Source organism: Macaca nemestrina, chromosome 9 (genome assembly GCF_043159975.1).
Source record: "Macaca nemestrina isolate mMacNem1 chromosome 9, mMacNem.hap1, whole genome shotgun sequence".
NCBI classification, from domain to species: Eukaryota; Metazoa; Chordata; class Mammalia; order Primates; family Cercopithecidae; genus Macaca; species Macaca nemestrina.
In genome coordinates, this window is record NC_092133.1 from 139,566,218 (window position 1) to 139,591,412 (window position 25,195).

At 41.1% G+C, this 25,195-nt stretch overlaps 1 long non-coding RNA gene across 1 annotated transcript in view; it reads left to right on the plus strand.

Moving 5' to 3' along the window:
* The window catches only part of LOC139356134 (uncharacterized), a 40,502-nt gene that overhangs the window by 12,905 nt on the left and 2,402 nt on the right, over nt 1-25,195 (plus strand). The window lies entirely within an intron of this gene.

Here is a 25,195-nt window from a genome sequence, read left to right on the forward strand (position 1 = left end):
AAGAAATGATCATTGAGGAAAATAATATTTGTTAAGACAAGAATAGTTAATGGCACTTTCAAAAAGTTAACTATCATTTCTGTTAGTGTTTCCAGCTTCCGTGGCTAATGTTTTTCACTATGGGCTATGATTGAATTCCTGGGAGGAAATCCTGCCATTCAATTTATCCTTTTGCCCTGAAAGTTGGAAGTTACAAGACCGCCTGGAGGTTGCTGCCTGGGATCATGAGCTCTCCCAGATCCCACATACATAGCAATTATGGGTAGCTCTGGGCATCTCTCTTGGCAGAACCAGGCAGGCACCTGGCTGGACATGTCTAGGATAAAAAGAGTCAGTGCTCCTGTTTGTTTTTGAAGGATATTTTTAAAGATTTACTCCATACCTTTCTCTGGGGTGGAGTATAGATTCTTGCTTACTGTATTTAGGCACCATGCACATGCTAAGTGCCCTAGAGATGGCTGTGGCCACTCAAGTGTGGTGGTAAGGGCAGGCACACAGTCAAGGAAGGACTTCAAGAACACATTTCACACGGTGCCTGTGATAAAACCCGGAGGCAGGATGCTCCCAGCATGGGGCTGTTTCCTTCTTAACTGTGGATAAGGAAGGACACGTTCTTTATAAGCCCAGGAGGAAAAAGCAGAACAAGGAGCAGAAGAATTTGAACCCATGAAAAGGCAATAATTACACTTTATGTATGAGATATACACGTAGTCTAACTATGACAGCAGAGTGGCTGCACTGTCGTAATGGGAGAAAACTTCAGTTGTATAGAGTAGTAATTCTATTTAAGGAGACTCCAGTACATGCCAAGAAAAGAGGTATCACTGTAGTCGTCTTTGCCATGAAAGAGGCAGGGGTCGGAAAAAGAAGAATGCAATCCTCATATCTCTCAGATTCCCTTACTTGTCAGAAAGACACAGAGAGAACTGTCCCCTACACAAGCACGGCCTACATTTGAAACCGGAGATGTTTAAGAATAGTGATGTGGTTACACCACGGGGCAAAGCGGGAACCCAGGCAGTTCTGTGAAGAGGGAGTCAGTGACCTAGTCCTCCAGAGGGGCTATGCAAATGGGGGTGAGACCCCTGAGGTCAGGAGTTCGAGACCAGCCTGGCCAACATGGTGAAATCCCATCTTTACTAAAAATACAAAACTTAGCCAGGCATGGTGGTGGGTGCCTGTAATCCCAGCTACTCAGGAGGGTGAGGCAAGAGAGTCGCTTAAACCCGGGAGGCAGAGGTTGCAGTGAGCCGAGATTGTGACATTGCACTCCAACCTGGACAACAGAGCAAGACTCCGTTTCAAAAAAAAAAAAAAAAAAAAACACCTGAAAAGAGCTCAAGTCAGAGAGTGTGTAAACAAGCATCCTAGTGAGGAACAAACATTTTCCTTGAAGCCACACCTTGCTGAAAACAAGGAAACAGCAAAGCCAGCTTGCCATCAGGGTTGCCCAAAATGATCCCACCGGGGAGCGAAAGCAAGCATGAGCCCCCAGCGCTGTTCCCAGGCTGATGGAGATGGTAGGACTAAAGAAGAGACACGTTTTTTGTGTGCTGGATTTCCATTTCCTCTCTTTCTGCTTTTCACATCACCACTGTCTTTGTTTCAGTAATGTCTCTTCCTGACCCTTCGCGAGTGGCCAGTGCCTAGGAGGGAGATTTCGTCTGAGTGTGGATTGAGCATTGGCCTGGGCAGGAGAGACTGGTCCTGTGCTCATCGTGGCAGGGCCTGACATCCAGCCACGGCGTAAATAAAATGGTAGACTTGTCTAATTTTGAAGGTTTTTTACCCTTTGCAATTCTAAAAGGGATTGAGTTAGTTTACAAGTGAAAATGCAAAACAGCTAAACATGTCATTTGGAGATTCGCAAAGAGCGAAGACGTTGTCTAGAAGCAGCTGAAGGATAAGATTCCTACCTGTGATGAATGTGGGAGACTCAAATATGTGTAGGATTGTTGGCCTGAAGACAATTAGGGAGAGGTAGGTGCAGAAAGATTCTCAGCCCTCCCTCTATTTGTCTAAAAGCCGGACATACATTTATGACAACAAAAGATATCTTGGATGCTCAGTAGCCCCAACCATGCTACCAAGGAGAACAAAGTTAACCACTGAAGACCACTTTATACCCTGTGGACCTGGAGATAGTTCCAGAAGAATCTATGTGGAAAAGCTTCACTAACCAGCCTTTATCTGCCACTTGTTTTCCTCACCACAAGTTGCTGCCCTAGAGACTCAATGTCCTTCTCCTTTGTCTCATTGCCCCTCTAAAAAGTTACTGTTCTGTGTTGAAGATGCTATGTAAGCTGGAACCCAAAGCCACCTCTTTGATTGCTCATTATCTGGGTGTCTCCCATGTACGTATAAAATATAAATGTTCATAAACTTGTTTATGGAGTTCTCCTTTTTTATTGTAATACCTTTACGGGTACAAGTGGTGTTTGGTTTCATGCATGAATTGTATAGCGGTGGTTTTCTCTTGTTAACCTATCTTTTATTACTGAGGTTCGTTCACCTCTAAGAACCTAAGGGGGTTATTCTTTCCTTACATGAGATAATATTAGAGATTACAATTGTGCCTTCAATTTGGTTCTGTGATTTAGGATCAATTTTTTTTTCCAAAGTCCCTTTCCACGAGTATTTTTTTTTTCCTAATGAGAGAAAGCTTCAAATTGCTGAGAGACCTGTGTTCTTCCGGATTAAACTTAGGAAGGAAATTATTTTACTGATTTGAGAAAATTGTCACTGCCTAATAGTGTGTGCAAATCACAGGTGGCAGCGCTGACTGGGCTGCGGCTGATGGTCGGCACGGTTCTGTCCAACACTGAACACAATTCTGCTGCCACAACGCTGTGCTCATCACAAAAACCACATAATGTGTGGTTAGCATCTCAAAGCTCTTCTCTCCTTTGTAGTCATAAAGACAGCATGTGTGAGTCCAGGATGTTTATTAACAGACATTCAAAGCACATGTGTCACCCGGCACAGTGGCAGCGGTTCCCTCTTGTAATCCCAGAGTAATCCCAGGCTGAGGTGGGTGGATTATTTGAGGTCAGGAGTTCAAGAGCAGCCTGGCCAACACGGTGAAATCTCGCCTCTACTAAAAATACAAAAATTAGCTGGACATGGTGGCGTGTGCCTGTAGTCTCAGCTATTCAGGAGGCTGAGGCGGGAAAATCATTTGAACCTGAGAGGCGGAGGTTGCTGTGAACCCAGATGGCACCACAGCACTCCAGCCTGGGCGACAGAGCGAAACTCTGTCTCAAAACAAAACAAAACAAAACAAAAACAAAAATAAACAAACAACAACAACAACAAAAAAGCAAAGTACATGTGTCACAATAAGTTAATGGTAATAATTCAACCTACAACTAAGTGTATATTAATATGTGTTTAAACCTGAAGATGTGAATGGCTCCCTGACTCTGTACAATGGAACTACACGAGCAGTTCATCATGGCAAAGGACTAATGTCTTCTGGCAGAATCGTTAGGCCTTGAATAACCTGCTTGTTATTATGTTAGTGGAAAGATCATTGATATTCAGTTGCTCACATCAAGGCAGTAGGAATTCTTGACATGCCCAGTGTTTGCTTAAAAGCTAATACATATCACTAACCGGTAGGTATGGTGATAAGACGGTGTAGAGAATGGAATGGGAATGCTGAGGCATGACAGTGTTGTATTTGTGGTGGACTCAGTTCTGATGAGAAAGAGAAAGCAGTGAAACAGAAAGTTATTATCAAGTTTTTAGAAAACGTACGTTTATTTTGAGCTTGTAATTTGAGAATTGGAAACATATTTTGTTACCCCGGGGGACACCTCCACATCATTGCCCAATACTAAAGAATTAAGGCATCCTCAGCCCAGTGAAAATATACTAGTTCTTTGTGCAAATGTGGTTTTAGAAAGACAACTTTACAGAGATACTTTCTCATTTCCGTATCCTAATGTGGTGATGAATGCGGCTTTTCTTGTGGACATTTTTACCCTGGTTAATTCACTTATTTGGTGAACACCACTTTTCCTACTGGAAAATCTGGGCTTCCACCATCAACGGTGGGGCACCGGGGCTAGGCTCTGTGTGTGACACAGGCTGTGGCTGCTGACCAGCTGCGTGGAACCTGAATGGCCACGCTAGGGTGTGCTGGCTGTGGGTCACCAGCCGTATGCAGTAATTAGAAACACTTACTCCCTCGGTGCAATCGGGTCGAGGGCAGAGTTCTCGCGAGCTATTTATAATACTGCAGGAATTCTCTGTTCTCAACATTACCAAGGTTTATATAAATGGTCATTAGGAAAAATTGACTGTGCTGAAGAAAAGGACATTCTGTACTTAGAAGTGTTTTTGCATGGATTCCAAATGGGATGAGAGGAAGGGGAAGGGAAGAGAGGGAGAGTCTCACATTTTTGGAAAATCTCACATACATAAGGCTTCCATTAAAGTAAAAGAAAAAATATCTGAACTGTAATTAATATTTCCAAGTTGTGCACACCCTGTGTGGGACACTGAGTCTTCCATACCCCAAACCTGAGAATGTGAAAACATCAATGTCCCAGGAAGAATTTTGACCAATCTGAGGTTTTAAACAGAGGATATTTTATACCCACATTCTGTTTTTGTGCAACCTTATAGACTTCTCTGTTTGTGATGTTGTTTGTAGTTTTAGCAATATTTAAATTATCATACAGTAAAAATCAATTGTATGTAGTTCAAGGTCTAAGTATACCTGTAATACAGTGATGCCTTCATTTTAGTGAAAGGCGGCAGGGTCATAAAATCTAGCACTGAAGTTTTATCTTCTCTTCAAACTGCTCAGAAATATCCCAGTAGAACTGCACTCTAACACCGCTTGGATTCTCATTGGAACCTCTGGTGACACTCTCTTTATTTTTCTTTTTCCAAGGTTTTAGTAATTATACTCCCTTGGATAGTACTTTAAATAAGTCTTCTTCTTTATACTAAAGTCTACATCTAACTTGAAATCTTCGATGCTTCCATGAGGTCTAGTGCATCCAATCATGTTAAAATAGTAGTTAATATTTACTTGCTTCTCTAGACACTAATAAAAAAACAAATTGTAGATTTGCCATAGAAAACTGACAGCCACTGGACAGCATCATGGTGACACATGGTAAAGTGCTGCCTTCTATTGTCACAAAGCGTGTATGCTTTATCCAGGGAAATTGGGTCCCTTGAGCAGAAGGGCCCTGCCTTTGGCCCTCAAGGTGCTGCAGTTGCTTTTTTTGTTGTTGTGTGTTTGTTTGAGATGATCGATCTTTTACTTTTTTTAAAATTTTTAATTTTTGTGGGTACATAGAAGGTGTATACATTAATGAGATAAACAAGGTAGTTTGATACAGGCATGCAATGTGGAATAGCCACACTAGGGTGTTGATACAGGCATGCAAGGTGGAACAGTCACGCCAGGGTAAATGGGGCATCCATCGCCTCACACACTCGCATCTTGAAAATCTTGCTGATCGTGCTCACCCCTCGCTGCCCTGTGGACTTACCCATATTAGAAAAAGACCCCCTAAAACAAGGTGCAGCCAAAAAGAGCCACGGTTGCCTATTTCTCCTCAGGCTGCTGGCCTGTGGTCTCTGCTTGCAGGCACATTGGGTCCCCAGATCTCTGAGCCAGATATGGTCACTGGTTCTGCCTCTGCACAAGTTAACACCTGCCGCATCCTGAAGATCCAGTTAAAACTGGAAATAACATTTCTGAAGGAAGAGTGTTCCCTAAGGAAGGAGGACATGCATTCCTACAGGATAAATTTGCATCTTAGGGCCAGGAAAGTGGGGGAGATGCTATGACATTCAGTTGGTCTAGACCAAGGGTAGAGCTTCTGGGAGATGGCAGAAGGGTCAGGGTCGAGCCAAACTGCGGGTGTTGGGGTGAGTCAGATCACCTGTGAGAAGCCAAACAGACACAGTAAGGCCGGAGAACAGAAAGGTGACTGATGAAAGCACGGAGTCAGAATTAAGGGAAATGTGAATATTATTGGGAAGGAGGGAAAGAGACAGGGGGAGGAATGGAAACCAACCATGGAATGTGGACCGGGGGGTCTTGTGGCTTACTCCTAAAGCATGAGGAGAGCTCTGTGGGACTTTGGAATGATGGTGAGCTCTGCTTGGACGCTAGGACTATCTCTGGTAGGAATTCACTGCTCCAAAACTCAAGAAAGAGGTGGATTCCCAGTCGAGTTAAAAACACGGGAGGGGAAGTAATCACTTGGCAGAACTAGAAGGAAGACAGGCAGGGAAGGAATCCTAAGGGAAAACTACAGCTGAAAGGAAGAGAAGAAAGAGAACAACTTCAAAGAAAACAGAGGAGGCAAACAGAAGGATGGGAAAAGCCCAGGAGCAGAAGTGAAGTTAAAGACAAAAGAATGACCAGTTGTGGTAGGAAGTATTCCTGTTCTTGAATTCCCCAGTGATGAGTGGAGCCCCTGAGATGCAGACCCCCACTGAGGAGGAGGAGTGTACAGTGAGATGAGAGGAAGAGCCAAGGAGAGTGACAGCCAGCACGAATCACCGCCCAAATGTGCTGCTTTCACAGAAGGGTTACTTTGAGCTGAAGATGGTTAAGAAGAAGCAGACACTAGAAAAGCAGTCTGCCTTCCTGGTATTTGCTACAGCAGGACCAGTGTTTGTAAAGGTGTCTCCCCTCCTCCAAACCAGGAGGGTGAGGAGTCAGTCACCTGAGATTACTCTAGACCTTTATCAGCCTGGAGGAGCCAGAGGAATCTACCCAACAAACCTTACTCACTAGCCCTTGTCTTCCATTGACTTGCTTAAATATTTGCATACAGGCAGTTTCTCTCCCCTAAAAACTCAAAGCCCTTTTCCTTTGTCTTGTCACTTTTCTAAAAAGTGTATTGGTCTGTGTCTAAGATACTCCAGAAGCCCAAGTTCTAACCACCCCTCAGAGTTCCTCATCCTTGAGTTATCCTGCGTGCGTGCAGGATGCACCGAGCAACAAACTTGTTTGCTTTACTCTCGTTAATCTTGTTAATCTGTCTTCTGTCAGTCTCATTTACAGGGCCCAAGTGAGGAGGGTGGACAGAAGCCAGAAGGGTGGAGAGAAAATGACTCTTTTCCTCCCCTACAATATCCACGGGCATAGACTATGGGGTGAGTACCAGAGCAGAGCCAAGGTTTGGGGCTTCGTGGTCTGTCCGGATGGGGGTGCAGGTGGTGGGAGGGAGTTGTCCCTCATCCTCCTGAGTCCTGGAGGGCCACAGGAGTGAGATGGGTTAGTGAATGAAGACAGAGTGTCCTGTCAGAAGGAGCACAGGCAAAGGCCAGAGTTTCAGGTCAGAAAATAGAGCTGGCATCTGGAGTCCAAGTTAGGATGAGTCAGGCAGTCAAATGTGTTATTGTTTTAAAATATGGGACTATTTACTTAGTACTGTTGCATGCCAGCGTCGCAAGCAAAGGAGGGTGAATATTGACAGAACACACATCAGACTGTTGGGACTTAGAAAATAATACCCCAAATGAAGGCCTCAGAAGCAAACATTTTTTCTTTGACCTTCTCCTGCCCCGCTGTCTCTCAGCCCCATTCTCCCCAGAGGCTGGCCACAGAAACTAGAATCCCTTTCCTCAAGGTGAGTCATAGAAACTAGAATCCCTTTTCCCCAAAGCCAGCCATAAAACCTTAAAATATCATTCTAACTCCAACTTCCCACTCCCTGCATTTCTGTGTAAAATCTGACCATAAAGAAATTGTCTGACCTAACTTGTTTGATTATAGGTCATGAGAACCCCATTCCAGAGAGGCTCCTGTCCCACACCCAGGAGAAAGAAATGCATGCTCAGAGAGTCCATGAATGACCTAGACAGACAGGACCCACTGGGTTTCCCTATTGCATCCATCTGCATTAGATCAGGCCCCCCTTTTCAATTACATTTCTACATGGCTGTCCATGACACTGAGTCCAAAGCTCATACTATTCGGCACATGAACAGTCAAAGAAACAAGGAGTTGAGGCAAGGAACGTGACATGATTTTGGAAAGTCAGCAAACTGAGAAGATTACACACTAATGTCCAAAAGAAGAACCATCTTAAAAGGCCTGAATCTCAAGCTTGTTTTTCGACTGGGGAAGGGGGAAAAAGAAGTGGGTTTAGGTCAGGAGGTGACTGCTGACACAGACATCTGGACATCAGCAGGAGTTTGAGGAGGTTGCAAAACTTCTTTGTCCTTGACCAGGTCACAGTGCTCCTATACGTTGTCAACTAAACATTGCTACTTGTGTGTACACCCTGTTTATGTCCTCGAGTTAATTTTGGCAAGGGACTACTATTCTCCTTGCCTGAAAGTTTAAGTATAAACTAAATTCCTCCCATACTTAGCTTGGCCTATGTAAAGGAATGAGCATTGGCAGTTTGCTTGTGAAGTTAGAAGCAAGATGAAGTTGGCTATGTTAGCTTTCTCTCACATTTGTACTTTGTTCAACCTAAACATAAAAATAGACTATTTCCCCTGTATCTCGGGGGCTTCATTCCTAAAGCTCCCGTATCACATACAACTGTGATCAAACAAGTTTGTGTGCCTTTTCTCCTATGAATGCACCTGTTGTCTGTGATTTTTCAGTGAACCCTCAGAGGGTTAAGGGTAAGTTTTTCTCTTCACTCCTACAAGACCTTCCTGAATGGCGCTTACTGGGGGAGGTTCACAGAGAGTGGCTGTGCTTCACCCTTAGGACCACAGGTGTCACAGCCTGGGGCCGTGGTCCTGGGCACTCAGGATGAATGATGGGGAAAAACCAGCTTCTCCTCTTACGTCCTCAGGAACTGCCGTTCCAGCAGTGGGTTGTAACAGAACCTCAATATCCTACCCGAATCCTCAAAGTGTGTCTGCTGGGGGAATCCTGGTCTCCTTTCTAGCATGACTGGGGCCGGGATCTAAGCCTCGACATTTCAGGTCTACGTGCAGGAGATGAGTGCCTCCAGCCCCATCCATCAGCTCAGCACTCTATGAAGACAGATCGTCTTAGCACCAGTTACAGCAGGTTTCCCTGAAACTCTTCTGGAGGCCAATCTAAATCACACATTTCAAGTTAATAGCCCAGACCCTTCAGCCTCTGATTTCTCTTTTAATTCTCAGAGCAAATCAACAAAGTGGGATTTATTTTATCTCATTTTTATAAGTGACAACATTGAAGCATGAAGATGTAAAGATTCTCAAGGTTCCAGCACTCTTAGTACAGCTGAACCAAAATCCGCCTGGTCCCAGAACCGGGCCCTCAACACCACTGGATAGGAGCAGAATCATGTAGGGCATTGAGCTTCACCCTGAAAGCAAATGAAAGCCACTGATGATTCTTAACTCATGAACGATCCACTCTGTGTTTTAGAAATATCACTGGAGATAGAATTTGGAGGATGAATGTACTGAAGAGACCAGGTTCATTGCTCAATGGAGCCACAAAGCAGATGAGAGGAAGGCCTCCGAAACTCATCTGAGAACCTCTGAGTATGGCAAGAGATACGCAGAGCCATGAAACACTGTGTATTTCCGAACACCCACCCTGTCTCATTGAACAGCTGGTCAGTAAACTTTTAGATTGTATGCATTAAAGAGTGGATTATAGTAAGAACTCCCCAGCCGCATAGCTAGCTAGCACAATCGCTCATCACCAGTGAAAAATCCCACTCCTTTTCTCAGGATCCTTGCCACCCCCATTTCCCAGCTGTGCCTGAGAGTGCAGCTGCCTTGAGAAGCACTTAGAGGAAAGGCTTTTGCAAGTCATGAGATGTCAAAGCTCCTCATCAGTGTTCAAGTGCTGTGGACATCTACGACTATGACTATTCCCTTGTCATGAATATTATCTCATTATGTCAAAATGCTTTATACCCTTGATAGAAAGACACTACAGACTGAAAACTCAAATGACTATTATTGTAATTATTATTATTATTATTATTAAAGTATTTGCAGAATTGTCTCATTAAAAGGCAGTTTGTTACAAGTTAACTGTCTTGCATTTCTCTTTTCGAGTCTTTTCAGGGCTTTTGATTCCTTTTATAATCTCTTAGCTGTTCTCAGTAATGAAGAAAAGAATCTATTAAACACATGCTCGTAGAATATAAAGACATGTTTATTCAGTAATCCCTTTTTTAACAAGCCTATTTCTTACAACAACCGAAGAAGAACATGTAGTTAATTTTCTTTCTAAATATCTATCTACATATCTATCTAAATCAAGTCATATTTATCAAGGGTCCTCACTCGTTAACAAATGGAATATTCAAGAAAAAAAGAAACAATATTCAAAAAAGAAAGAGAAAATCTAGATAATTGATAATATACCTTTAGACAGGAGAGCTGTTTGTGCATTTAAGCCCCTTTCTAACACAGTATGACACAGTTCAAATATGCAGACTCTATTCTAGTGGCTATTAATTTTAGGCAAGTTAAATGCCACTAAGTGTATGCATATTTTTTATGCATTTTTGACACAATTTCAAAGCATTTTTGAGACTCCTTAAGTCTATTCATGAAACCCCCAGGTGCTGGAGCTCCAATTACAGAGCAATTATTGTTAGCTGACCAACATCCACTCTTTCACTGCTGGTAACAAAATAAATTCTAATTTCTTTAAGAAAACCACTCCTTCTTTTCAGTTCGTGGGGAATTAGACCCCAGAATTATCTCCACTCATGGAATTAATTGGATTAAATTGATCCTCTGTGTATCTCATCTCCCTCAAACCTAGTCATGGGCTTTGAGACTGTCAGGTAACCCAATGAGAGACAAAGAAATATAAGAAAATGGTTGCTGGAGCTCAGGAAAAGAGAAAGCTTTCTTCCGTCCTCTGGACCTAGTGGTGTGGGAGTGGGAGACATCAGATGGTCCAAGAAACACCAGCTGGAAGGAAGATATGATAGAGCCTTTGGTACTATCATTTGTTTAAGGCCTGAATAATGTCAAATCCCAAACAAGTCTGCCTGTAGACATCTCTGTTACAGAAGCCAAGATTTTTCCAGTTTTCCTTCAACAAATTTGAGTTGGGTTTGTGGTCACATTTGGTGCAGTCCAAATGATATGCCTGAGTCTGAGGTCACTGGCCGTCACCTAAAGACAACATTTTAGCACTGAACTATGTTTGATTCAAACAAGGTATGATTGGGGATTTTCTGCAAACTGTTCATGTTTTTATTCTTCAATGATAATTGAAAAGTTAAAAAGTTATAGCAAATCAAATCAGGTACATCCTGAACTTTTACAAAAGTATTGAACCCTAAAAACAGGAGAAACGAAGCAAAACAAAATAATGAAAGAGATAAGCTATTAGAAAAACTATTGGGCCAACTGATAATAAGCAGGCAAAGAAGTAGAGATATTTAGAGGGTTGATTTTTTTCCCTAAGAAATAAACACGGCTAGAGTTTAGTTTAGGATTCGAGGTGAACTTCTTGTTTCCATACCACGCATGTCATTGAGAAGTAAACGTTGAAACAGTTTTAGGTTGAGTACATTTCTGAGCCCAAATGCAGGGATGGAGAATGCAACTTCCCGAGGTTTTCATCATAATTCCTTGCAGAGGAGAGGGCATAAGGCTTCTCATTGTGCACTGCGCACTTCTCATGCGAGGTCTAATGCAGAGTCCTGGATGAGCAGGGGAGAGAAAAAGAGAGAAGCCGTGGAATCTGTCTGCTGTGGGCCTGGCCATCTAAGTGCACACTCCACAAGTGAGAGCCACAGCCATGTGCAGGCCACATGGTCCTCTGAGCAGCAGCCTCCTCCCCTATCAAACAGGAATCATGAGGGTTGGCTTTTCACAGGATGACCGTGATGACAAAATAAGGATGCATAGGAAACAACTCTGAGGATAATACCTGCTCCATAAAATTCACTGAGTATCGTTATTGCTTCTGTTGTTTTTCTCCTGCCACCTCTGGCACCCAAATTGTAGAATCCACTTCAGCTGTGAGCCGCCCCATTTACTCACTTATCTCCTTTATGCTGAAGAGTATTGAAAGTGTTTTTCAGGGTAAGCAGGTTTAAGGTAGGGAAAAAGTACATACCCTTCTTCTTTGAACATTTTAAAACATATCTGCTTTATATGAATTAGTTATTGAATACCATAGTCCTGCCTTATCCACAATTTCACTTTTCACAGTTTTAGTTATTGGTGGTACAGTGAAATAAGAGAGACCAAATTCAGATAACCTTTTATTACAATATATTGCTATAATTGTTCAATTTTATTATTAGTTATCATTGTCAATTTCTTACTCTGCTTAATTTATACACCAAACTTTTTCATAGATTTGTAGGTATAGGAAAGAACATGGAGTATGTGGGGCTTGGTAGCATTGGAGGTTTCAGGCACACACCCAGGGTGTTAGACTGTATCCCCCAAAGATAAGGTGGGAACTATTGTTAACATTAGGCTAAGAATCTTAATCCTTACTGTTTCAGTATCATTTTAATTTTCAGACAATTGATTGAGGTAAAAGTCATGTGAGCAAAATTTTTCAATTCATGAGGTAATAGAAAATAAAATAATATCCCAAGATTTAAACAATGAACAGATATTGTATGTTGATATTTTGTAGGTTATATATAATCTCAGTTTTTTTTTTCTAAATACAGTAAGAAAGTAGCCTAGGTCAATTTAAAACTAATTATCACAGAAGTTTTGACTCAATGTAGAAATTGTTAAAATTGTATTCTCTCAGAAAAACAGTTTTGATAAGGTTATCAAGTTCCCTGACTACAAAATGTTGATTATTGACAAGATCATATTATAATAGATGTCCTTGAAGGAAAAGGGGGAACACAGTACATTAGTTTTTAAAGTTGTTTAAGATACACATGACTACAAGTTACACTTTAAAAAATTTTTTTTAATTTTAAGGTCTGGGGTACATGTGCAGGAAGTGCAGGTTCGTTACATAGGTAAACATGTGCCATGGTGGTTTGCTGCACCTATCAACTAGTCACCTAGGTATTGAGCCCAGCATGCATTAGCTATTCATCCTGATGCTCTCCCTCCCCTCATCCCCCAACAGGCCCCAGTGTATGTTGTTCTTCTCCCTGTGTCCTTTCTCATCATTCAGCTCCCACTTGTAAGTGAGAACATGCAGTGTTTGGTTTTCTGTTTCTGCAATAGTTTGCTGAGGATAATGGCTTCCAGCTCCATCCATGTGCCTACAAAGAACATGGTCTCATTCCTTTTTATGGTTGTATAGTGTTCCATGTTGTATATGTGCCACATTTTCTTCATCCAGTTTATCACTGATGGGGGATTTGGGTTGGTTCCATGTCTTTGCTATTGTGAATAGTGCTGCAATAAACATACTCATGCATGTATCTTTGTAATATAATTATTTATATTCCTTTGGGTATATACCCAGGAATGAGATTGCTGGGTCAACAGAATGGGAGAAAATTTTTACAATCTATCCATCTGACAAAGCTCTAGTGTCAAGGATCTACAAGGAACTTAACCAAATTTATGAGAAAAACCGAACAACCCCATTTAAAAGTGGGCTAAGGAAATGAACAGACACTTCTCAAAAGAAGAAATTCATGTAGCCAACAAACATGTGAAATAAAGCTCAACATCACTGATCATTAGAGATATTCAAATCAAAACCACAGTGAGATATTATCTCACTCCAGTCAGAATGGCGATCATCAATAAATCAGAAAACAGATGCTGGCGAGATTGCAGAGAAATAGGAACGCTTTCACACTGTTGGTGAGAATGTAAAGTAGTTCCACCATTGTGGAAGACGGTGTGGCTATTCCTCAAAGACATTACACTTCTCTTTCAGTCTTTACTTTTTAAAATTTTGCTCGCTTCATTATAGACTAAAAATCTATTATGTACTAAGATAAGGTAATATTTGTGTTCTCATCTAAAGTTGTCCTGGACATTTCAAAAGTGTATAGTCTACAGATTTTGGCTATTAAAATGGTATGACTTTTGTGTTGGTCAGAGTTTTCCAGAGAAACAGAAACCACAAGATGTTTCCATATGTAGACGTATATGTAGAATAAGGAATTGGCTCACATGACTATAGAGGCTAAGCCCCATGGTCTTCCATCTTCAAGCTGGAGACACAGGAAAGTCAGTGGTGTAAATTCCAGTCAGAGTCTCACAGTCTGAAAATCGGCAGAGCCAACACAAGTTTCAGTGCAAGGGCCAGAGAAGACCAGGGTCTCAGCTCAATCGGTCAGACAGGGGAGAGAGCTTGCCCTCCTCTGTTTTTCACTCCACTGGGGCCCTCCCTGGGTTGGCTGAGAGCCACCAACCCTGGGGAGGCAAACCTGTTTTACTCAGTCCATCCATTCAAAGTCTAACCTCCTCATATACGCCCTCACAGACACACTCAGGTACAATGTTTAGCTAAATATCTTGGCACCCTGTGGCCCAGTCAAATTGACACATAAAATTAACCATTACAGCTCTACAGAAAGTCTTTGTCTAAGTAGAGAAGTACAGGTATAACTGTAACACTGTTAGAGTAATTCTTTTTTTCATTATGGATTTACTATAGTGCACCCTTTTCTCAATAGAATTTAAATTTTTTTGGTATGCATATTCTATGAAAGCACAAATGTCTTTGCTAGTAAATATTCTTTAAAAACACAATCTCCTGTTTCATAGCAACCAAGATTATGGTTAAATATGTGGACATTTGGGCTTATATGGTAGTCAACAAAATACACTTCCAATAATATCCCTATAAAAAGCAAAACTAACAAAATCTCACTTTTCCTTCTGTAATTTTCTACAATAATTACAAATATAATTTCTTCCATTCAGTACGTACTAATATAGTTAACAAAAATTTAAATTGTTTTTTAGTCACAAGCTTGTCTGATGAAAATGGTACTCCATTTGAGTGCCTTAGTATTAGTGTTTGATGAAATAGTTTTGGCGTGTTTATGTATGTTTATCTCAGAGCAAGAGAATAATGATAGATGTTTCTGATTTGGTATAATTGAGAAATCTAGATTAAAAATTTAATCCTCTTTTATGTTGAAATAACACAAATTATTTCATCATCTTCTTTAAAAACGGCCATTAATGATTTTTCTCAAGGAAGTTAAATTTTATTCACCATATTAATTAGTTCTAGTCATTCAAATGAATATACTAGTCCTATAAAGTAATTATGTCATAAAACTCTCCCTTTGAAATGTCAATAAACCTATTTCTACTTTCCCATCAGTATATTTGTTAATATAGATGTCACATTCTACAAGGACAAAAAGCCACAAGCAACTGTAGATTGAAGTAAGCCATTGTAACACAGAATGTTTCCATTTATATTATTGAATAAATAGATCTGTCCAGTTTACAAGTAAGAGTAAAATACAAAATCTTTTGCAGAACAACATTCATACATTTCATTTCAAAAGATCTAAAAAATAAAGAATTCTACAAGCAAAAGCAAAACAAATTGTGATAATGCTATACCCTGTATAATATATATTAAGTCTAAAACAAAAACTTCTATTAAAAAATCCATGAAAACAGAATGCACTTTTAATGCAACAGTACAGCAGTCAAGAACCACTCAAAACTCAGAATACTTGAAGGAGGTGGTTATTGAGGAAATTAAATTTCCAAAGCTTGTCCCCTGAGACCTAAGAAAGTTAGAGAAGTGGAAGGTGGTGCCATATTTGTATCTTGGTCACAGAATGTTAAAAACCTGAGTGGGTGGGTGACTTAAATGCTCATTCTCTGCTCATGACACTAAATTGGCACAGGCCCTTCAAGAGCAGTTTGGTGGCATTAAGTAAAACTGAAGACAGACATGTAATTTTACCAAGTAATCACATTTGTAGATACCTGAAGGAAGCCTCAAACTTACATTAAATGAGATGATGAGGTGAAGTGTAAAAAAAAGAAAAAAAGAAAAATATTAGAAAACAACTTGAAAGAAAAAGAAATCTCACTTAAAAAAACCTATACTATCCATAAACATATATGATAAAATATTACCTTCCTGAAATAATAAAAAAATCAAGAAAAGATAAAAGGAACATTCAGATAGCCAAGAAATAGGATTTGATGTGAAATACAATGAAAAGGAAATATCCTAGAACCCAGAAAGTAGAACAAAGGAAATGTGGGGTTAGGTCAAGGAAGGGAACTATCAGATTTGGGAATAGGTAATCAGCACTGAGGAAAACAGAAGAGAGTTTCCAGGATGACAACTGAGAGAAGCCCTGGGCTGGCCACTGGGAACCAGTGCTGGAGCCACCTTCAGATTGCAGCAGAGGCAGAGGCCCCAGGGAACCCAAGTAAATGTCCCTTTGGTTGCTGCTCTGTTGCAAAAATATCTTTTTTCCCTGTGGGAAAATTTCATTCTTCCCTAAATTCTGACTGAACACATTAAAATATTGTCAACTCATTAAGTACACTGACTTAAAAAAATTAAAGTGGAACATACATTCAATTGCTTTCTGAAAAAAAGAGAACTTTTTTTTTTTTTGAGCTCTCACGTGTGTGACACTGGCAACTGCCTCCTCACTTTTGTCAGATTTAATTGGAAGCTGCAGCAACAAATAGCTCCTGCATTTCAGCGACTTGCAGCCCCTGCGTGGTGTTGTTGGTGTTCTGCGGGGTGTGCTGGAGACTACAGCTCCCTACGCTCCTCCTGTCTTCTTCTGGGACCAAGGCTGAATAACTGTGGTACCCTGCAGCAGCTCAGTGCGTCTGTGCCTGCCAAACGAACTGCAAAAGGAGCTGCATGCCACCAGCAAATCCTAGACACATGCCCCTAAAAAAGACTAGCAAAAAATAAATAAATATAAGATCCTTCACTACCTGCATTGTTATTAGAATCAGTCTTAAGGAGCATAACAGAAGAAAATAAAAATAACTGCAATATTCACACCATAGAATACTACAAAACAGTTAACAAGTTTTTTCGGGTAGCAGAATAAATTTTCCAAAAACTTTGTGACAAAAATAGGTAAGAAATGGAATGTGCAGTGTGAGACACTTAAATTTTAAAATAGGCAAAGCAACTGTATGAAAAATTCATGAATATGCATACATAAAGGTAGCATAAAATATGAATAAGGTGACAGACAACAAATTAAGAGTAACTGATTATCCCAAAAGGGGAGAAAAGGGAGTATTTCAGCGCTCGATAGGGGACCTCATATTTAGTTTAATTTCTTTGAAAAGTGTGAAATGCATATGCCAAAATATGAAGACTTAAGAAAGCTGGCGGTTCATTATGTTATTCCCTATACCTTTTTTTTATTCTTCATAATAAATTCTAAAATCTCTGACACTATGTAAAATGTAAATGCCTCTCTTATTGTCATCATTGGTGCAACTTGTGCAGCCCTGGGCAAATACCTTCTGAGTGCCTGAAGGTAAGGCTGATTACCTGCTTCATCTACTGGCATAAAATGAAAACTTAAAAAAATGAACTAAAATTATGACCTCAGCAAAACTGGAGACTAAAATTAACATTCCTTCTCAAAACTCACTGTATCACCCTGTACCAAACTGACACGTCATTGTGCTTAGATATTCATGTGAATTCTTGCTCACTAACAGTTTCCCTTAGAAAACTTTATGCCCATTGTCTATCCTCTGCATAATTCTTATCCTTCCCCAAATGTTCTCCAGGCTAAGGAAGAACACAGACACATGTGTAGTAACCGAGTTGACATTACTTCACTTCCTGTGGCTGTCTGTGTTCTCTTACTGTGACGGTCATGTGCAGCAGGTAAGCAGGTCCTGCCCAGTAGTCCCGAATCTCAAACCACCAAGGCTAAACTCACAGGAATTTAGCAAACATGCAACAAAGGAATGTAAAGGAAACAAACACATTACACAGTCCCTGTTTGCTCTCTTCCCATTTCTCTCTCAGTAATTTCTAACAGTTTTACAAAGTGTAGCTAAAACAGGGAAAATGTACAGACTTTTCCTAAAGCTAGGGTGGCCCAAGCCTAAGGGAAAAGAAATATAGAATACCTGTTTGTCGGGGATCATCACAGAACCACCACAAATCGATTTGCATTTTTTTTAAAGCAATAGATAATTTCATTTCAAAAAAAAAAAAAAATCCTATGCTAACCTCTAAATTTTTATTTATTTATTTTGAGCTAGGGACTCAGTTTGTCACCCAGGCTGGAGTACAGTGGCACAATCATGGCTCACTGCAGCCTCAAACTGTTCAGTTCTAGTAATTTTTCTGCCTCAGCCTCCCCAGTAGCTGGGACTACAGGTGTGCGACACTATGCCTGGCTAATTTTTAAAAAAATTTTTATAGAGAAAGGGTCTCACTTTGTTGCCCAGGTTGGTCTTGAACTCCTGGCCTCAAGCAATCTTCCGGCCTCTGCCTCTCAAACTGTTAGGACTGTAGGCATGAGCCACTATGCCTGGCTCACATGCTCATTTTAGCTGGAGATCATTAGTAATAGTGGTTATAGAGTCAAGTCTGTGTTTGTGATTTTTAGATATTTTATTGCCTGGAAGGTAAGAATTAAAGTAGTTGATTTTTTTTTAAGTTTGCTTGTGACTATATTATGTTCCTGAGCCATGAATGTCATGCAAACCTTGCAATATCTTGCCATGTTTGGCACTCAGAGTGGCTCTTGCTGACATGAAGTGAAGACTGCATTGGCTCTGACTTAGTCATGTGTGGAATCTGAAGTCCGACGAGCCCAGGTCTAAATCTTGGACCACCTTTAGCCTTACCTTTGAAACGTTTTCTTCACTTTCTTCCCTGGGAGAAAGCTCATTGCTAAAGACCTATGATAGCTTCAACATTTGAGTGAATATTCATGTGATAAAATGATATGGGTTATTTTAAAACAAAGGAGTACAAAATAATTTATCATTCATAACGTTTTTCTATATCCATTTGTTCAAGCATGAGTTAGAATCCTGTTAAACTAAGGAAATGAAATTTCCTACAGTGTTCTCTGGCATGGAAGTAGCATTCATTATGCATCTCCTAAATTTCCTCTTTACACCACCTCCCCTAAGGAAGGAGCTTGAACTCCCATGGAAAGTTTTCATCTCTCCTCATGTTTCCCTTCTCCAAGTGGATGGCCAGTCCCAAGCCACTTTGTTTTTCCTATCTTTCTAGTTTTATCTCTTTTCCCATCCTCGTTTCCATGGCGAAGCTTGTGGCAAGTATAGGGAGGTAGGAATAATTAATGCGGTGATACGGTTTGGCTGTGTCCCTACCCAAATCTCAACTTGAATTGTATCTCCCAGAATTCCCACATGTTGTGGGAGGGACCCAGACAGGGGGAGGTAATTGAATCATGGGGGTCGGTCTTTCCCATGCTATTCTTATGATAGTGAAAATAAATCTCATGAGATCTGGTGGGTTTATCAGATGGGGTTTCTGTTTTTGCTTCTTCCTCATTTTCTCTTGCTGCCACCATGTAAGAAGTGTCTTTTGCCTCTCGCCATGATTCTGAAGCCTTCCAGCCATGTGGAACTGTAAGTCCAATTAAAACTCTTTTTCTGCCCAGTCTTGGGTATGTTTTCATCAGCAGTGTGAAAACAGACAAATACATGCTGAGACCCGTGGCGTGGTGGGGCTGGAGCGGCAGATTTTATCAGGCTCTGGGTCTAGGTACAGCTGTGATGGGCATTGTGTTACTGTCCGTTTGAAAACTCAATTGAACATCTTAACCTCAGCCTAGAGGTAAGAAGTATGTTATGTTTCTTAGCATCTACTTCTTGAATACAAGTAACAATCTGTCTTCCCTGAGCTGGGTTTGCCTTTGGAATTGCTCTGAAGTTTCAAATACAATAAGTCACACCAGATCTTCCCACGGCTTAAAAACGCTTTAAACGTCACTTAGGATTCTTGAAGTCTTGCTCATACCCCTTGATCATTTCAATAAAGTGGAGTCAAATTTCTCTGTCTCATCTAATGAAGGCTTTTCCATAGGAAGTCCTAATAAAACACCGAGTCTTTTGATCCTGAACACTCAGTCTCCATTGTATTTTCTCAATGTCTCCTTGTGTCACTTTATTTTGTTTCAGTAAGCTTATTTTTTCTTTGTTTTTCTTATTTTGTTTAAATTTTTACCATCAGACATTTGTCTGAAATCCAACCTGATTAAGATAGCAACTTTCCCAAAAATTTAAGTTTCACCGGGACCTTCATATTTATTGTCCTCATAGATAATACCACTTCTTAGAAAAACTCATAATGCATTAGTCACAGTACTGAAAACCTTTTTTGTTTTTTGAATTTTTACTCTTTAGAGCAAGGATCTTCCAGTTTCGTATTGCTCTTTCTTAAATTCCTGAACCAGCGAAATGGAACAGCTACCACTTTTTATTTGAGTAGCACAGAGAACAGAATATACACAACTCATCATCACAGGAGCTGCCATCATAAACAAAGTTCGTAAAAGGAGACAGGATCCCTGGAAATGTTTCCAGCAGGTGGAGCACATCATGGCTCCAATCCATGTGCGGCTCCCCTTTATTGCTTACTAAGGATGCATATTTCATATCCGTTAAAAATATATTAAAATCACACACGTGACAGCAAGATTTAATGAGAGAGTCTCAAACCAAAGAACAATACCTAGTGCCAACCTGGATATTTTCTGGGGCATAGGATTGAGAAATTTCAGGAAACCTCTGAAAAAAATACACATACAAATCCCCAAAATAAAAGCTCCAGAACATCTGGTGCTCCTCCCGGGACCTCTGCACCTGGCCATGCCTAGGACACAGGAGAAGGTGTGGGAGAAGTGCAAGGCTCAGAGTCCACTCGTAATCCCTGCAAGATGCCCACACATATTCCAGGAAGATGAGAAGGTGTTCATTTTAATGCAGCATTCATAGTTTAACTAAATACACGACAGAACCCACGATTCAAAAAAAAAAAAAAAAATCAAAAGCAAAACCCCATTTGTTTAAAACTGGGCAACAATTCCAGAAACTAATCAGTAAGCTCTTTCTACTCAACACACAAATTTGTCATCAACCTAATCATCGTCCTCAGCACACAATTACTAAGTTCCCACATCTGCAGGATGCCGTGCCAAACACTCTTGAAAACAAGTTACTCTGTCCCCACAGGACTTGAGTCTTGAATACAGATGCATAAAGCAGGGCATTTGGATTGCACAATATGAACACACACACACAAGCATGTCCATTCACACACACTCATACACGTGCACATATACACACACACCCATGCATACCCACTCACACACCCTCATGTGTGCATATATGCAGACACATGCGTGCACACATATGTGTACATGCACACACTTGTGTACACACACACAATCTAGTTATTAAATATATATATTGCAACCAACTGGGACACCCTCAGCTCTACTGAACAAAGAGGAACTTTATTGTATGCCATTGTATTGCATAATGTTTGTGAATTAAAAGCAAAAGCCTTAGTGTGCTTGGCAGAGAGCATAGATGCATACATCCTGTTTTCCTTCTTAGAGGAACAAATTGTATTTTAACTGCTTAGAAAATCATTACATGTAGTACTCTCACATAGAATCTTTTAGTTATGCAATAAATACTTGTTGAATATAAACGATTACTTTCTAATCTATCTGTATTGTGAGAATGATTTTTTCTTCTATTTCTATATTAGCTGTTATTAAGAAGATCCACGCCTAAGTTCTTCTTTGCTGTCAATCTCTAGAACCCAATAGTCTGGCACTCCCTCAGATGAATCTATAACTTATTAAAAAGCTCCTATGAGAAAAACACGAATTCTATTATTTGCTGCCATTTACTAGTCTACCACTGGGGTATAATGGAAACACAGGTGTTAAGTGCCACCTCAAAAGCAATCATCTATGTACGTAAACTGACTCCCTTTTACTCTGTTGGCTGCTAAGGGAAAGTACCTGACGTGCCATAATTAACATTTGGCTGATGCTGCTGGAATTCACAGAATTTTAGTGTTTCTGGTTCCTCCTCAGCTTGCTGAAGCCTCAGAGCCTTCACCCACAGCGTTTCTGCCTGAAACACACTTCCTGAAGATGCTTGCACGGACTACTTCCTTGCTTTATTTAAATCTCTGCTTAAAAGCTTATTGCCACCACCACCAAGCTTCCCCACCAAGTCGTCTCTCTCACTTTTGCCAAGCTATCAACCTTTCGAGTGTTCATTTACTGCTTCTCTCAGCCAACTAGAATATCAACTACAGGAAGGCAAAATATGTCCACGTTTGGTCACTTCTGTGCTCCCAATGTCTAGACCAGGGCCTAGCACATATTTAGCCTAGCTAAATAAAGATTTCTTGAATTAATAAATGTCTCACAAGATACATTAAGTTAAATGTCTCACTAGATACATATTTTTTAAAAAATTAAATGTTACATTCATTCTTCTGCATAATCTGTTTCTTTGTTTGTTTGTTTGTTTGTCGAGACAGGGTTTTGCCTTGTCACCCAGGCTGGAGTACAGTAGTATGATTCACAGCTCATTGCAGCCTTGACCTTTCAGGCTCAAGTAATCATCTCGCCTCAACCTCCTGAGTAACTGGAATTATAGGAACTCGTCACCACACCCACCTAATTTCTTATATATGTAGAGTTGGGGTCTAACTTTGTTGCCCAAGCTAGTCTTGAACTCCTGGGCTCAAGTGATCCTCCTGCCTCGGCCTCCCAAAGTGCTGGGATTACAGGCATGAACCACCTTGCCTGGTCCATTCTGCATATGCTATCACGCACCTTTGCCAAATGGTGAAAGGTTATGAGGACCTTGTTCCATTCACGTCTGCTTTCTGCATCCCCCAATCCCAGAAAAAGCTAGGAAGCAGACATTCCGGTGCCTGATCTCCAGGGAAATGTCCTCACCAGGCTCCACTCCCTGGGCAACCACCTGAGCTCCTCAGGGTTTACTAAGGGTGCTTGTGCTTTTACCAGCTCCACCTGGGGAAGTAAATCTCCCTGAGCTAAAATAGGACCACATTCTTCATAATGCATTTTCCTTTCCTAATGGTCTTGCCCAGGCCCCCTGGGAAAGCTTTTAGGCATCCCAAAAATTGGCCATCCGGCACTGCCACGGTTCACTCTTCACAGGTACATGCCCTCATAAATTCCTGCAGCCACCAGCCCTGCTGGCCTTAGCCAAGAAGCTGAGGGTCAGCAGAGACAATGACGCAGCTTATGGAAATGGGGACGAGAGAATTTGGTGAAGAGAGGCAGGATCTTCCTCTTTGGGAGCAAGATTCTCATACCCCCAGCAGCCAGCAGCACCTGCCTTCCCTGTGGGCCATCATGGCAGCCAAGGTGTGGCAGTGAAGGGTGCAAATGAAGCTGCTGTTTCCATAGAGAGTGTGACGTACTGGAGGAAACCAATGTTCACATAAACAAAGGATGCATAATTGCAGATAGTAATAAGTCTCATCAAGGGAATAAACAGAGGAGATATAAAACATGTTGCCCAGGCTGGAGGCAGTGCCCCCAATCCCAGGGACCCTATGCTTGGGATCCTGGGGGGCCCTGGACTTGAAACAAATGCTAGGTCCCTGAATGGGCTGTCTTTGTAGGAAGGGGGTTGGAGGTGGCTTTGGAGCTGCCATTTGTCTTGCCTCAGACTTCCCCGAGGTACACGCTGAGATGAGGATTCACCTGTAAGCAATTGATTAAAGAACTGCTTCCAGGAGAAGCCAATCTGGCAATGCAAGGGTCCAGAGAGGGAAGCAGAGGATGCCAGGCGGGGACAGCTTCTCAGGGGGTCTCAGCCTCATTCTGTGTGCTCACGATGCTTGCTGATGATGCTACCTCTGCAGTTTGCTGTGGAGGGAAGGGAGCTGGGCTTCGCACATTCACCTGGCAGTCATCGCCCTTGTGGGAGGCCTACAAGCTGTAGGAAGATGCCCTGAGCCAGGATGCAACTCCCCAGAAGCTGAGCAGAGCACACAGATCTGGTCAAGCGGTCTGTGGGAGGTTAGGTGGAGCCCCAGCAGTGTAGAAGGAGCCAGCTTGTGGCGACCAGCCCCAGGGAGTGGCCATCTCAGGCTGAAGAAACGGAAGGAGCCTGTGTCCTAAGGCTGGCAGGAAGCCAGTGGGGTCTAGGGTGGGAGCTTAGTGACCTGGGGTGGGTGGGGGGCAGTCATGGCGTAGGAGCTGGGAGAAGCAGGCTGTCGTTGGGAATTTAGATTTGGTTCTAAGTGTGATGCCAGCCCTTTCGAAGGCCTAAAACATTTGCATTTTATGTTTAAATCCCTTTGGCTACTATAGGAAAGATAGTTTGCAAGAGGGCAAAGGTGAATGTTGGGAAATACCAAACATACACACGGTACTTAAAATAGCTCAAATCTTTTATTTTTATATGTACCCGAATGTAATTAGGAATCAAGATGTGACAGTATATGACAATTTAGGTACTTTTAATGTCCATGTAGCTATCATCTGTCTGTACAGCTATCATTTATCATCTATTATCTATCTACCAATCTACATGCCCTCACACACACAAATACACACATTGTTTTATTCTGATAGTTATCTATGGCATTCCACTTTAAACCAAACTAAATTTACATTTCAAATTAAAGGAGACAAATAAGAACATCTTTGTTTCTCAAATGCTAGCCATCTCAGACATACCCTGTCATAGAATACATAGATAACCTTTTATAAACATTTTGATTTAATATCTCTTGCACTTCAAATGGCCCAGAGATTGTGTAATCAGACTCATAAACAGCAAATGACTTATTTTCTAAAAATTCTAGAAAAGAGCTCACTAAAGCTCCATTGAAGATTAAGCTAAATTACATTATTAAAACAAGCTGACTTCCATTACAGCTTAATGTTTGGAAACAAAGAAATATATAACTACACAGTATCTGTGTTCTCTGAAAAGAAAATAAGTGTGTGTGTGTGTTCGTATTTTTCTATGGAAATACGGAAATCTTTGAGTTAACTGCTGCTCCTTCTTGTCTGCTATATCCCAGATCATTTTGACAGGAGTCCTCGTCTCTCTTGAGGTCTGCTGCCACCCGTTATATGAAAAAGGTCAGAAGATGTTCCCATGACACATACTCTCTGATAGTCATCTGTGACGGGCTGGACATCACTACTGCTGGTCATCTGTGATGGGCCGGACATCACTATTGCTTTGTGACGTATGTCCATTACAAATATTGTGTCACATCAAATATTCACAGCTAGGGAGTATTTAATTGCTTTAATTAGTACCAAATTATATGCAAACATTATTTTTAACATTG